General features: G+C 53.4%; 1 protein-coding gene across 8 annotated transcripts in view; it reads left to right on the forward strand.

The window, feature by feature from the left end:
- Nucleotides 1-436: 436 nt before the first annotated feature.
- The window catches only part of EPN2 (epsin 2), a 51969-nt gene continuing 39345 nt past the window's right edge, over nt 437-13060 (forward strand). For all 8 annotated transcript variants that reach the window (XM_081583603.1, XM_081583602.1, XM_081583606.1 and 5 more), the window contains exon 1: nt 437-573. The gene's annotated coding sequence lies outside the window, so the exon portion shown is untranslated. The remainder of the gene's footprint in view (nt 574-13060) is intronic.

Raw genomic sequence — 13060 nt, forward strand, 5'->3', positions numbered from 1 at the left:
GGTCTGAGTGAATGTTTCCGTGTGCGTGGGTTCAGGGGTGAATTTGCCACAGTTTGTGCAGTGGTTTGGGGTCGTTGGCACGCGTGCGTAGGGTTTGGGGGTTGTTTAGAGTATTGGGGCGGGGGCTGTGGGGTGTGGTGGGAAGGCTGAGTAGTCTGCGTGGGGTCGTGGGTATCCGAGGGAGGTCGCAAGGTCAAAGAAAGCAAAACCTGGGCTGGCTGGGACCCTGGCCCGCGGGCGCGGGGAGGGGCCAGAGGGTAGGGGGCGTGGCCTTTCGGGATCTGGGCCGGGCGGAAGGGCGGGCTCGCTGGGCCCAGGGCGGGGCCTTAGGGCACGGGGCGGGGCCAGATGGCAAGGGGCGGGGCCTTTCGGGACCTGGGCCGGGCGGAGGGGCGGGGCCGGCGGGCGCGCGCACGCAGCCGGCGCGCCCCCTCCCGGCCGCCATGTTGGCTGGTGTGTGGGTGTCAAACCGAGCTGGAAGCGGCTCCGACTCCTCGGGCTCCAGTCGCTGCCGCCTCCTCAACTCTACTGGCGGCCGCAGCCGCGCACCCGGGTCGGCCCGGAGGAGCGCAGGTGAGCCGGGGCCTCAGGGCTAGGGGGCCGGAGCGGACCGAGGGCGCGGACTCTGCCCCTCCCCAGAGTGCCCCCAGAGCGCGGCTCCCCCGACAACCTCCCGGAGTATGCACCCTTCAGTCCCAGCCGGGTCTCCACCTCAGGCGGGATCCCCTCTTACCTAGCAGGCCCCGCCCCACGGGCTGGAACGCGGCCCCTCCCCGTCTGGGTCCTCATTCCTCTGCAGGGATCCCCCCCCCCACTTCCCTCAGGGAGCTCTTCCTTTGGTATCCTCGGAGCCCCGGGCTTCCCGCGCCCGCCGCATCTCCGGGAGCCTGTTCAGGCCTCGCCGTACACCTTTCAGCTGGACCCACCCTGCCGCTCCTCCTCGGGCCGGGCGCCCCCGCCCTCGTCCAGGTGCCGGCCGCCCCTTTCTGGGCCGCCGCGGTCCCCCTCCCCTCCTCAGGGACCGGGCTCGCCCTCCCCACCCCACGGCACGGCGGAGACGGGGGCGGCGGAGCCAGGCTCCAGCTGCCTTTTGTTCCGCGTGGGATGGAGAGACCCCGCCCCGCGGTCCTGCCGGGCTGGTCGAGGTGGGTGAAGGGGTGCGTGGGGCCGCCTCCTCCAGGGGACCCTTCGTCTCTCTCCCCGTGGGGCGGCTCCCGGGAGCCCAGCGCCTTGGGAGAGGCCGGCCCTTCCGAGAGGAGTCCGTGCCAACAGGTTTTTGTTTGCAACCCGGAGTTGGCCCGGTGGCTTTGCGGGGGGGAGGGGGAGGACATCTCGCTCTCCCCAGAAATCCCGGCAGGGGCCTGTGGGAACCCATTCCTCCGCCCAGGGGCTCCGTCTGGGGCCCTTCGCCCTTTAGCTGCCCTGGGGCGCGTCGGAGCCTGTGCTGGAAGGAGGATGGGCTTAACCACCTTGAGGGTTCAGATGGGGAAACTGAGGCCCAGAGAGAGGCACTGGGTCATGCGGTGATACAGCGTAGGTGCCGAAACTAGAAGCTTGGGCTCGGGGCTCTCTCTGGGATATTTTAGAATTTTTTTTTAGAGAGATGTTCAGGTTATCCCTCTCCTTTTTTTTTTTAACATTCACTAAGAACTTGAACAGAAAAAGGTGAGAAGTAGGAGTTGTTCCTTTCCACCTCCAGGAGGAGCTTAAAATGATTGAAAAAGGTGAATTTTAATTTTTAATTGTCCTTGCTCTCTTCCAATTATGTAAGATAATGAAGATTTGGCAGAAAACTTGTGCATCTTGTAGCTCTAGATACGGATGTTAGGTGCTGACAGATCGTATGCTGTATCCTGCGCAGCAGGGATTGAATTTGCACTGATAATTAAGTTTTCATCTGTATTTAAGCGAACATCCAAAGGGCCTACAGGTTGTTCCTGAATGGTGCTTGTTCCAGCAGTTGTGTTTGGGACAGGTGATTGTGTCAGAAAGTCTGCCAAGATCTTCTCATTTCTTATTTATCTGCATTTAAAAAAATATCTTTTTATCTGTATTTTTGCATTTTTAAAGCTTTTTTGCTTCTTTAGTTTTAATATTAGGTCAGTCATCCTTACCAGTCTTACTGAGTTTTTCTTTTGTAAGTGTTGGATGAGTTGCATGCATACTCAGTTGCTCACTTGTTTCCAGCCCTTTGTGACCCCATAGACCCCTTTGCTCCTCTGTCCATGGAGTTTTCCAGGCAAGAATACTGGAGTGGGTTGCCATTTCCTTCTCCAGGGGATCTTCCTGACCCAGGGATTGAACCTGGGTCTCCTGCATTTTCAGGCAGATTCTTTAACACTGAGCCACTAGGGAAGCCCACTGGATGAGTTGTTGTTCAGTTGCTAAGTTGTGTCCTACTTTTTTCGATCCCATGGACTACAGCAGGCCAAGCTGTCCCTCCACTGTCCTGGATGAGTTACTGACTGTTGAAAAGTTTGGTAAAGTACTGATTAGAATGAGGCACGATCCAGGACTGCATCCCACCAGCCCCCTGGCCAGGAGTGTGTCTGGGTTGTGCTGTGGGATGTACTGATCTTGGTTTACACAGGCTTCTTGCCTCCCTGCTCCTGGCAGATGGGGTGCTCTGGGGAGATCTCTCTCCCAGCAAGATGTGTGGCTCAAAGCATGTGCCTGAGGTGTGAAGAAATGTAAGACTTTCGCATGATGAAAGCTAGCATGGTGTGTACAGTTTTGAAAAATGCCCCATCCTCTGTGGAAATCCTCTCTAGAAGCACAGGTGACTCTCTGTGTAACTGTCTTCCATGACAAGACGTGGGTTTCCTGAGTGTTTGGATTCTGATAAGAGCTCTGCAAAAGTAGTTGAGAATTACTTGGGATGCTGATTTATTTTATTTTTTTAATACTTATTTATTTGGCTACACCAGGTGTTAGTTATGGCATGCGGGATCTAGTTCCCTGACTAGGGATCGAACCCAGGCCCCCTGCATTGGGAGCGTGGAGTCTTAGCCAGTGGACCACCAGGGAAGTCTTTCTGATTTATTTCAATGGCTTGGCTTTTCCTGAACCTAAGGAGTGGGCATTTATTGTAATAATAATTATGGTTTAGATTTCATTAGGAAGAGTGGCAGCATTCAGTTCTTTGTGGCTGAAATGCTGAAGGATTTTCACGCACAGGGCTGCTGTTGTCACTTTCTAGGGAAGCGCCTTTAAGTTTTCAAAGCTCTCTGGCAGCTGTTCTCCGCCTTCAGCAGAACCTTCCTGGTGAATTGGTGGGTGTGGAGGAGTGTGGCTGTTGTTTCAGGGCTGAGGATCTGTTGACCCTAAGTCTTGGAGAAATCAAAGGGCTTGGATTTGGGAGATTGAGGTCGGGGAGGATGTGAGGAATTATCCAGTCCTATCCCGCTTTCGTCTGCTGGGCTCTCAGTTCAAGCATTCTACTTAAACAGGTCTTCTGGGACTTGCCTGGTGTTCTCGTGGTTGAGAACCCGCTTTGCAAGGCAGAGGATGTGGGTTCGATCCCTGGTCGGTGAGCTAAGGTCCCACATGTTGCAAAGCAACTTAGCCCATGTGCCACAACTGAGACCCGATGCAGCCAAATAATATTTAAAAAAAAGAAAAAAAAGATTTTCATCCAGTGTAGCGTGAAATGTGAATAAGGAGTCCTGGGCGGTGGGCAGCAGGGAACAAGCTTATCCATCCCTACTGCAGGATCCATGGTTCTGTCTTGCTCTTGCCAGAACCGCTGCCGTTGGTCCAGCAGTCCTGTGCCAGTCAAGTGGGTGTTATCCCCCTTCTACAGATGAGGAAACTGAGGCCCAAGAGCGTAAGTCTTGTGCTCAAGGTCATGCAGCCAGTAGGTGATGGGGCTGAATTTAGACAGGTGTGTTGACTCCCCAGATGTTATGATGCCTTAATCTCATCTGAGAAACAGTCCCGGGGTGAAGAGACTTGTTCTAAGCCCAGCTGTGAGTTGCCGGAGGACTGACTACCACGGGGTGACCGGATTAGGATTGCTGAGGTAGAGAGCACGTTTGGTTTTGCCAGATGCATTGTGAAATGTCTGTTTGTCTCTATCTGTTGGGTTTTTGAAAATTGACAAGCTTTCTGATAAGTTCCTCAATGGAATTTTCTTTGGTCTTAATTAGTTTGTTCAAGGTGTCTAAAAATAGACGCTTAGAAAAGCAAACACAGTGAAATAAGTGTCCATGTGGCTGAGAGGGTGTGTTGAGTAGCCTCTGTCCACAGGCTTGTTTGACTGCACCTACCTTCCAGATTCTTGATGTCTTGAAATGCAAAGTTGTTCCAGCCTACTCTTGTTGAACATAATTCCCCTCTGTCTTCACACCACATGCAACACAGGGGTTGCCACCCATTGTGAGTGGAAAAACAGGCCCAGAGAGATTAAGTAAACTTTGAGGAGCTGACCCAGCCAGGAGTCAAACCCAGGCCTGTGTGGTTCCCAAAGCCGGGTGCCTCCTACTCCACTAGCCCCTGCAGAATACCCTACAGTAAGATGAGTGCTCATTTCTGTAATAGGACACACCTGTGACCTGAAAACCACCACGTTTATTTAGAGGGCTGGGAATTGTGAACGAGGAGACGTGTGTCTTTTTCGTAACTTTAGTGTCTGTAAAGGCACTGAGGTTTGAACGGACCATTTGAACTGATAGAGGCTGAATTTCGGCTTTGGATTTAGAGAACAGCCTGGCTCTTTTGAGCAGATCCTCAGCACTGTTACGATCCCCCACGTGCATGGGATTCCTTCTGGTGACTCAGCTCGGCGCACCCAGGTGCTGGGGCTGCTTTGTGCCTTCCTGAGGGCCCTGATCTGGGTGGAGTGCGCCAGCCCTCTGGAGACAGAGCAGGCAGCCAAGTCCCTTCCCTGGTCGAAGTGGTGGTTGGAACTGTGCACAGAGGCTGTCAGGGAAGGGACCCCGTCCGCTTCCTGGCTCATGGCTCGTGAGTGGAACCAGGAGAATCAGGCTCGGCCTGAGTGGTGGCTGACCATTCAGGCCGATGCCTGATATGGGTTTAAAAGCATCTATAATTCATTACTTCTGAGTGCAGGCTTCATCCTTCCTCTCACTCCCCCCTCTTAAGGAAGAGTAAGCTTCACAGAACAGGGCTCCGTAGCTGAGGACACCAAATGGCACAGACAGTTTGGCTACAGAGGCCATGCGACAGCTTTGGAATCAGGTGTGGGTACAGATTGGCCTCCTGGCTGGATGGCTTTGGGCACTTTAATCACTGAGCTTTGCTTTCCTTGTCTCTAAAGAGGCCAGTAGTAACCACTGCAGATAGAGGAGTGGTCTTCCTCAGCCACTGGTGCATATGAGCATCACTCAGACACTCTGCCCCCAGAGTTTCTGACCCAGTGGATCTGGAGTGAGGCCTGAAAATGGGCTTTTTCAGCCAGTTACCAGGTATTCTCTGATGCTGCTGGTTCTGGGGCCAGATGGGGAATGCAGGCCCACAGGACAGACCGGGAAGGCCAGTAAGGAGTCTGCACTGGCTGGCTGTGCCGGAGAGTCACCAGCAGCAGCAGGTCCTTGCTCCCAAGTGCTCTGAGTGAGATGGTGGCATGACACTTGGGAAGGGAATTTGGTTTCTCAAAGTGATGTTTTCACTTGTTCTTACGTGATTGTAATTTGACCTGTGGTCACAGCACGATGACTCTGTGGGTTAGTCAGGATGTTGTCCTTAACGAAGGGAATGTAGACGTCAGTGCTGTTCGAAGAGGCAGTTTAAGTCCAGAATCCTGTTTGAAAAGCTGGTTCTTCATTCCCACATGTCAAGCAAGATGTTCGCTGTCAAGGCTCTCTAGAAATGCAGCTGAGAAAGGGCAGGGGGCGTGGTGTTGGACAGGAGCAAACTCCCACGGGGCTGTTGGGGGTGGCCTCTGGTGTTAATGGAAGTTGCTCCTCCCTCCAGAAGTTCAGAGTGATTTCACAGTCTTTGAGGTTTACAGTTTGGAAGGACAATTTTTTTTTGCCTCCAGTAGTAATGATCAGCTTGTCCGTCAAAACCAGACACGTGGGTGTGTGTGAGCCCTGCCGATCTTTGAGTGTCTCCTTTGTGCTTGGTCCTGTGCAACTCCTTCCACAGGGCGCAGGGATCCTCCAAGACCCGTCACTACTTCTCTTTTCGCCTGTGCAGAAACTAAGTCTCAGAGGGGTTCAGCAGCTGACCTCGGGCCACACAGCCAGTCATTGCCCCAGCTGGTATTTGCTACCACCTGTGTCAGATTGAAAACCACGGTGTTTCCATGGCCTCGCCCTGCAGTCGTCCCAGTGTGCCCACTGCCTCACTGTACCTCACAGCAACCCGGGGGCAGGCGCTTCACAGGGGAGCAGAGCTGAGGCTCGAGGGGTCGGGCTTGTTCACGGGCACCCACCTAGTGCCCGGCAGGACCTGAATCCTCGCCTGTCGGAGTTTAGGGCCTCATGAACTGTTTCTATGACACCTCCCTTCCCTGCCCAGAGGTGCAGAAGTTAATTCAGAGACCCAGAGCTGCCTGGGTGTGTAGAGCAGGGAGTAGAGCAGGAACCTGGGGGGAGCCTGGCTGGACTGGGGGGAGGAAGTCTGCGTGGCTGGTGACGGGTTTTGTGTTCGTAAAGCCGTACTGAAGTAATCGCCCATGTTGCTCTTTGAGAGAAGGGGCTTTTTTTTTTTTTTAACTCTATGATCCTGAAACTCTTCTCATTTGTTCTGTGAACATAGCACGTGGGAGTTTAGGACTAAAAAATGGTCTGGTAATGCTGTTGTTAAAATGTGATCAAATTCATACCGAAGAACTTCGTAGTTTTAACATGTTGCATATAAATAAAAATATGATGCTTCACCTTCCTCAGTAGGCAGTTCACACATGCCTTCTAGCACATGGGTCATTATTCTGGTCCTACCTCCCATGGGTGAGGAGGCTGGGGTGTGATCACTTTCCCAAGGTTTGAAAACTGCCTGCAGCTCCCAAGCCAAGGGGTGATAAACAGCTATGTGTCAGTACCTGCCCTGTGCTCTTGGGAGGCCCTGGAGGTTTGGACTCGAGTTGGTTGTTTTGTAAACTCTCTAAGACTCTGGGGTGAATATATCCTGAGAACTGCAGGTTGCTAGCCAGAGTCTCTCCCCTTCTCTGTGTCTGCCTCCCCCAAGGTCATGGCAATCAAGGAATGATGATGTACTGAAAAGTTCACATTTTTACTTGAAAGTATGTCCTCCCTGAGTGCCTGTTTGATACCCAGAGCTGTCATGGGGTATATTGGGAAATGGATGATCAGAGAAATAGCTTTTAAGCCACTTTCTGAGAGGCAGTCGGTTGATGCAGAAGTGTGGGTGTCAAGTCAGGGCGGTTCTATGACCATAGGGCCAATATCTGAGGGCAGTGTCAGCCTGCGGGAGTGCTGCACAAGGTCTCTGAGGTCAGAGCTGGGTGTTTGTGAGAAGCCATGGCTCCCGCCACCAGGAGAGAAAACGGTGTTAGTGAGGCAGAAGCTGGTGGTTTGTTGAGTTGTGGTTTTGATTTTCGATCAGGAAATCAAGAGTGGAGAAAAGTCTGGAAGAGTCAGGGAGAAGACAGGATCATAGCTGGACCTGGCTGGACAGGGAGCCAGAAGGCAGACAGGGGGTGGGTGCCTGGTGGGGGTGTGTGGAGCAGGCTGTGGAAGCAGCCCTGCTGGGAAGATGCCTCCTGAGAGCAGGGAGCACTGGGTGGCCGCTGGCTCCAATGGGGCTGCGGCCTTGGGGTTCCAGTGTTGGGGGCGCCCTCTGGCAGGGCCTGCAGGGTGGCTTAGTTCCTGTGGGTGAGGGCCTGGCCAGGCTGCCTTCACCAGACTGGATGGGTCCCATTTCCAGAGCCAGCCCCAGGGTGTGTGTCAGTGAAGAGGCCAGAGTCCCGCTCTGTGGAGGGGGCTCCTTGGGGCCTCCTTGGGGCCTCCTTGACGCCTAGGAAGGTGGATATCAATGCCCTTGGAGCTCGCAGTTCATATTGTTGGCTGCACCTGCAGGTCACATGGCCTGAAAGCTTTTCAGAATGCCTGTGATGGGGCTGCACCCCAGACCGTGGTGAAGAAGCCAGTTGTATTTTCAGAAGTGCTCTAGAGCACTCTGATGGTGTGTGTGGGCTGCGAAGCTGAACTGTGTACTCTGGGAGCTCCTGGGAGTGTCAGGGATTGGGGTCGGGGAGGGCGTCGAGGCTGGAGCCAGAGGGAGCCGGAAGCCTTTGCAGTCATGAGGTGTGGGGTGCTGGGGCCCTGAGCTCCTGTCAGCTGCTGTGGATGGGCTGGGAGGGAGGGAGGGGAGGGGGCAGGTTAGGGGAGTCTAGCCAGAGGGGGACGGTTGGGTGACCACCTGGCTGCAGAGGTTTGCCTTTCAGTCACCCGGGGAAAGTGGGCTGGGCAGAGTCAGCAAGGTGAGAGCAGGAGAAGAGACTCTGGCCCAGCTGCTTGGTGACCTCCTTCAGCCTGGCTCTTAGCCACGTCAGTGCAGCTGACACCGCCGGCCCAGCCTGGAAGCCAGGTTCCTTCCTGCACCCCTGACTGTGATGACCGCAGCAGACACTGCTTGTAAAATGTAAAACTACACTTCTGAAAAGTAATTATAGTAGATAGCTGTAATTTAGAACTCCTTATTTAGGTTAGATGCACTTTATTGATTAAAGATCAGAAATAAGGTTTTACCTGGTGTATTTAACACATACCACAATATCATCATTTATGGTATTTCCAGAAAAAAGTAGTTTTCAGTCCAATTTATTCAGTTTTTAATGTTTACTGAACACATTTGTTATATGCTATAGGTTAGGAATACATACATGATAAGATATAAGTTCCTAGGAAGGAAAGATTAGGAGGTTGTGATTAATATATACACACCACTATATATCAAATAGGGCTTCCCAGGTGGCACAGTGGTAAAGAATATGCCAGCAGTGCAGGAGATGCAAAAGATGTGGGTTTAATCCCTGGGTCTGGAAGATCCCCTGGAGTAGGAAATGGCAACCTGCTCCAGTATTCTCGCTTGGAAAATTCCGTGGACAGAGGAGCCTGGCAGGCTACAGTCCATGGGGTTACAAAGAGTCAGACACAACTGAGCACCCACACACACACACACAAGTATATACATACAGAAAATAGATAGCCCACAAGGACCTACTGTATAGCACAGGGAGCAATGCTCAGTATTTTGTAGTAACCTATAAGGGAGAATAATCTGCAAAAGTACACACACACACACTACTGAGTCACTGTGCTGTGTATCTGAAATTAACACCGTCTTGTGAATCAGTGTTGTAAATACCCTAGTTTAAAAACAAAGGATGTAAGTTCCTGCCTTTAAGCAGCTGATGATCTGCAGAGAGCGGCTCCTGACGTGGGACAGGTAGTATCAACCCCAAGAGAGAGACGTTTAGAAAGTGTGGGCAGGCGCCGAGAACAAACTTGGGTGTCAGAGAGGAGATGGTACATAAGCAGAATCTTGAAGGAAAAGTGGGAGTTCTGGGGGGCAGAGGACCCCAAGCAGCAGGAATGGGCCATGAGGAGCCCTGGGTGAGATGTCAGGCTCGGCTGAGCCGGGAGGGTGTGGAGGAGGCAGGCCAGGGCGTGGGCGGAGGCCCCCATCAGCCTTGAGTCCACCCTGGTTCTCACATGGCTTTGGCGGCAGGGGTCCCCTGGTGCTCCCTCCCCTCCCCCGACCTCTGATCTGAGCAGCTCTTCTCCCTCCGAGCATGGAGAGCTGGAAAGAGCTCCTGTGAGAAGAGGTCCTCTGCTGTTTGAGACAGACTGAACTGATGTCACTGCTGGGGTGTATGGGCGCACCCTGGGGTGACTGGGAGCCGGTGCTGGAGGCTTCCCTGGAGACCTGGAATGCCCACACTCCTTTCTTTTGTCGCAGAAGGTGGGGCTGGAGGGGGTTCTCAGCTGCCCCTCCTCTCCGGGAAGCTGGTTCCGCCAGGCCGGGGTGGGCTGGGCAGCGCTCCTGCCTGGTGAGTAGGTCCCTGGGGAGAGGACTCCTGACAGCCAAGCAGCTCTGTTCTTTAGAACCCCTGGAGCCCTGTGTGACGACATTGTCAGGGCGAGGGGCCGAGTCCTTAGCTCAGGGCATGTGTGAGCAGCTGCTGTGTGCCAGACTTGGAGCTGGGCACCCCCCGTGTGCACCAGGCAGGAGTGGTCCGTGGGCCCCATCCAGCCTGCCAGTGCTTTTCGTTTGGGTCGTTGGTGCCTCTTTTTCAAGATTGAACTTGGTTGCTATATTGGTTTCCTATGGCTGCAAATTAACAAATTACCACCCATGCAGTGGCTTAAAACAACACAGTTCTGCAAGTCTAGTCCATGTGGCTCTTCGGGTGTAGGCAGGGCTGGCTCTTATGGAGGCTCTGGGGAGCTCTGTCCCCTGCCTTCTCCAGCTCCTTGCCTCGAGGTCCCTCCTCTTCAAAGCCAGCAGCTGTAGTCCCACCCCTCTCCCTCTGTGCCCTCTGACGCAGCTTGCCTGCCTCCACTTTAAGGTCCTTAGTGGTTACATGGAGCCCCCTGGATAATCCAGGGTCCTCTTCCCTATTTTAAGGTCATCTGATTAGAGACCTTAATCGCATCTGCTGCTGTAATTCCCCTTTGCCATCTAACCGGGATTAGGATGAGGGCATCTTTGGGAGGCCATTATTCGGTCTACCCCAGATGCCAACATGAAAATCAGGAGATCTTACATAGCAATCCAGACTTGTGGCTTCATTGACAAATCAGAACACTTGGCAGCCGGGGCCTGCCCCGTTGCTTGGCAACCCTGGGTCGGCGCCAGGGTCGGCGCCATCTCTGGATGGGGTTGCGTGCGCCAGCTCCTCACAGCTCCCACCCCTCCCATGGTGTCCACTCACGTCCCTTCGTGGCCTGGGCCCTGCTCTGGGGACGCATGGCCTTCCACGGAGTCCTGTGGTGGCAGGTGCCTGCTCAGCGTGGTGGAGCTTCCTGCTTCCGTCTTCTGTGTCCCTATGAGACCCCCCTCCCCCACCTCCAGACCTCTGTCCTCTCCATGCCTCCCATGCCTCCCCGCTGACCCAGGCTCCACGCTCCAGAGCCTCTCTGGTGCTCTTCTTGGTGGTGGTGTTTTTACCATAGCTCCTTGTCTCCTGCCCCTTCTTTCCATCCTGGCGCCTTCCATCTTGGATCTGCATTGGCGTCTGAGAAGCAAGTCTTTCTAGTGCACCGTTAGAGCAGTGCCCATAGAGTAAGGAGCACACAGCAGCATTTTGTTGAACACCTGCTGTGTGCCACGTGCTCCCCCAGACACTGGGAACGCGACAGGGGTGGGTGGAGGGAGATACCTGCCTTGCCTCCCCTGTACACCTAGTTCTGAAAGAGGGAGCAGGAACAGGTGAGCCGGTAGTTAGTTGCAGCATCAGCTCCTCCTGCCTCGGGAGGTAGGCTCTGGCAGTGTCCCGCTCCTGGGCCCTAGCCCAGAGGTGAGCTCCGTCTGGTGTGCTGGGGCTCTGGAAGAGGCGCTTCGGTGAATGATCCCCGTGTTTGCAGACATTGCCGGGACCCCAGCTGATGGCTGAATTTGGGACAGGCATTTTGGAGGTCCATCAGTTAGCAGTGTGAGAGACCAGGCCAGACGCCTCTGCGTGCTGCTGCCCGGTGGCCTGACCTGGGACTCTGGTTATTTTCGAGGAGCCCTTTGTGTGGCTGCTTGTGTCAGGTCTGCCCCCAGGTGACCCTGTGCTGTGGGGCTCAGGTGGAGGGCACCTGACTGAGCCCCTGGAATTTGACAGCTTAGAGGCATCTAGTTCTTTTATCTGCACAGAATACTATCCAGCAGGTCAGAGATCTTTGGAAACTTGCCTGAAAACAAAGCAAGACTTATCATTATGGAGGGTTTCCAGCTTATAAAAATAGAATAGTTCAGCTTGACTGTTTTAATCTAGGCTCTTCTCCCTCCCCCACCAGATTATTTCAAAGCAAATCGGAGACTTGACTTTGTTGATAAGTGCTTCAATGTGTGTTGCTCACAGATGTGGACTCTTTGGAAACTTATTTTTAAGTAAGGACTGACCACCAGTGGTCCTAATTCTGAAGTTCATACTCCCTGGGTTCAAAGCTGGGTTTTTTCCATTGTAGCATAACAGTCATCTTTATACAAAATCTTGATGTGGGTTAAATTTTATTAGCACTTCTATTAAGGCAAAACAATGAGAGTTCAGCTAGCTTAATAATTTTTTTATTATAAAATAACATAAAATTTACCATGGTAAATGGACCTGAGTTTGAGCAAACTCTGGGAGATAGTGAAGGACAGGGAAGCCTGGCATGCTGCAGTCCACGGAGTCACAAAGAGCTGGACACGACTGAGCAGCTGAACAACAGCAGCAGCCATTTTAAAGTGTAAATACTCAGTGGCATTAATCACATTCATGGTGTTGTACAGTCTCACCTCTGGTTCCCAAGCTGGTTTCATCACACCCTGAGGAGAGCTGCACCCATCAGCAGCTGCTGCTCCCCTCCCCACATCGGCATCCATGGATTTGCCTGTGCTGGACAGTTCACATGAATGGAACCGTGCGGCACGTGGCCTTCTGTGACTGGCTTCTTCCTGTCGGCATCCTGTCTTCCAGAGTCACCCCCATGGTCAAGTGTCAGTGCTTCATGCCTTTTGTGGCTGAATGATATTACGTCATGTGGACAGATCACAATTTGTTCATCTGTTGATGGACACTTGGTTTCCGCTTAGGCAGCTGTGAGTAGTTGCTGCTTTAACTTGTCAGTGCTTAATTTGAAACATGGTGATGTGGTGTGTGGATCAAAAAGAAATTGTCACCTGTGAGGGGGCAGGAAGGTGCCTTACCCTTGGCTCTGTTGGTTTCCACACACACATTTAAAGGTGCTTGCTGCTGAGTGGGACGCATGTACTGCAGAAGCGCACTGTGCAGAGCATGCCCCTCGGGGCATCGAGGCCCACATGGCTGCTCTCTGCCTCTGGGGGCCATGAGGCCCGCCCAGCAGGCTCCTGACCAGGGACAGGCCCTGCCCTTCCCAACCTGAACAGCCACAGCTGCAGGTCTGGGGGTGGACGGTGG

This window comes from Giraffa tippelskirchi, chromosome 3, assembly GCF_054371585.1.
Source record: "Giraffa tippelskirchi isolate mGirTip1 chromosome 3, T2T-mGirTip1v1.2.pri, whole genome shotgun sequence".
NCBI classification, from domain to species: Eukaryota; Metazoa; Chordata; class Mammalia; order Artiodactyla; family Giraffidae; genus Giraffa; species Giraffa tippelskirchi.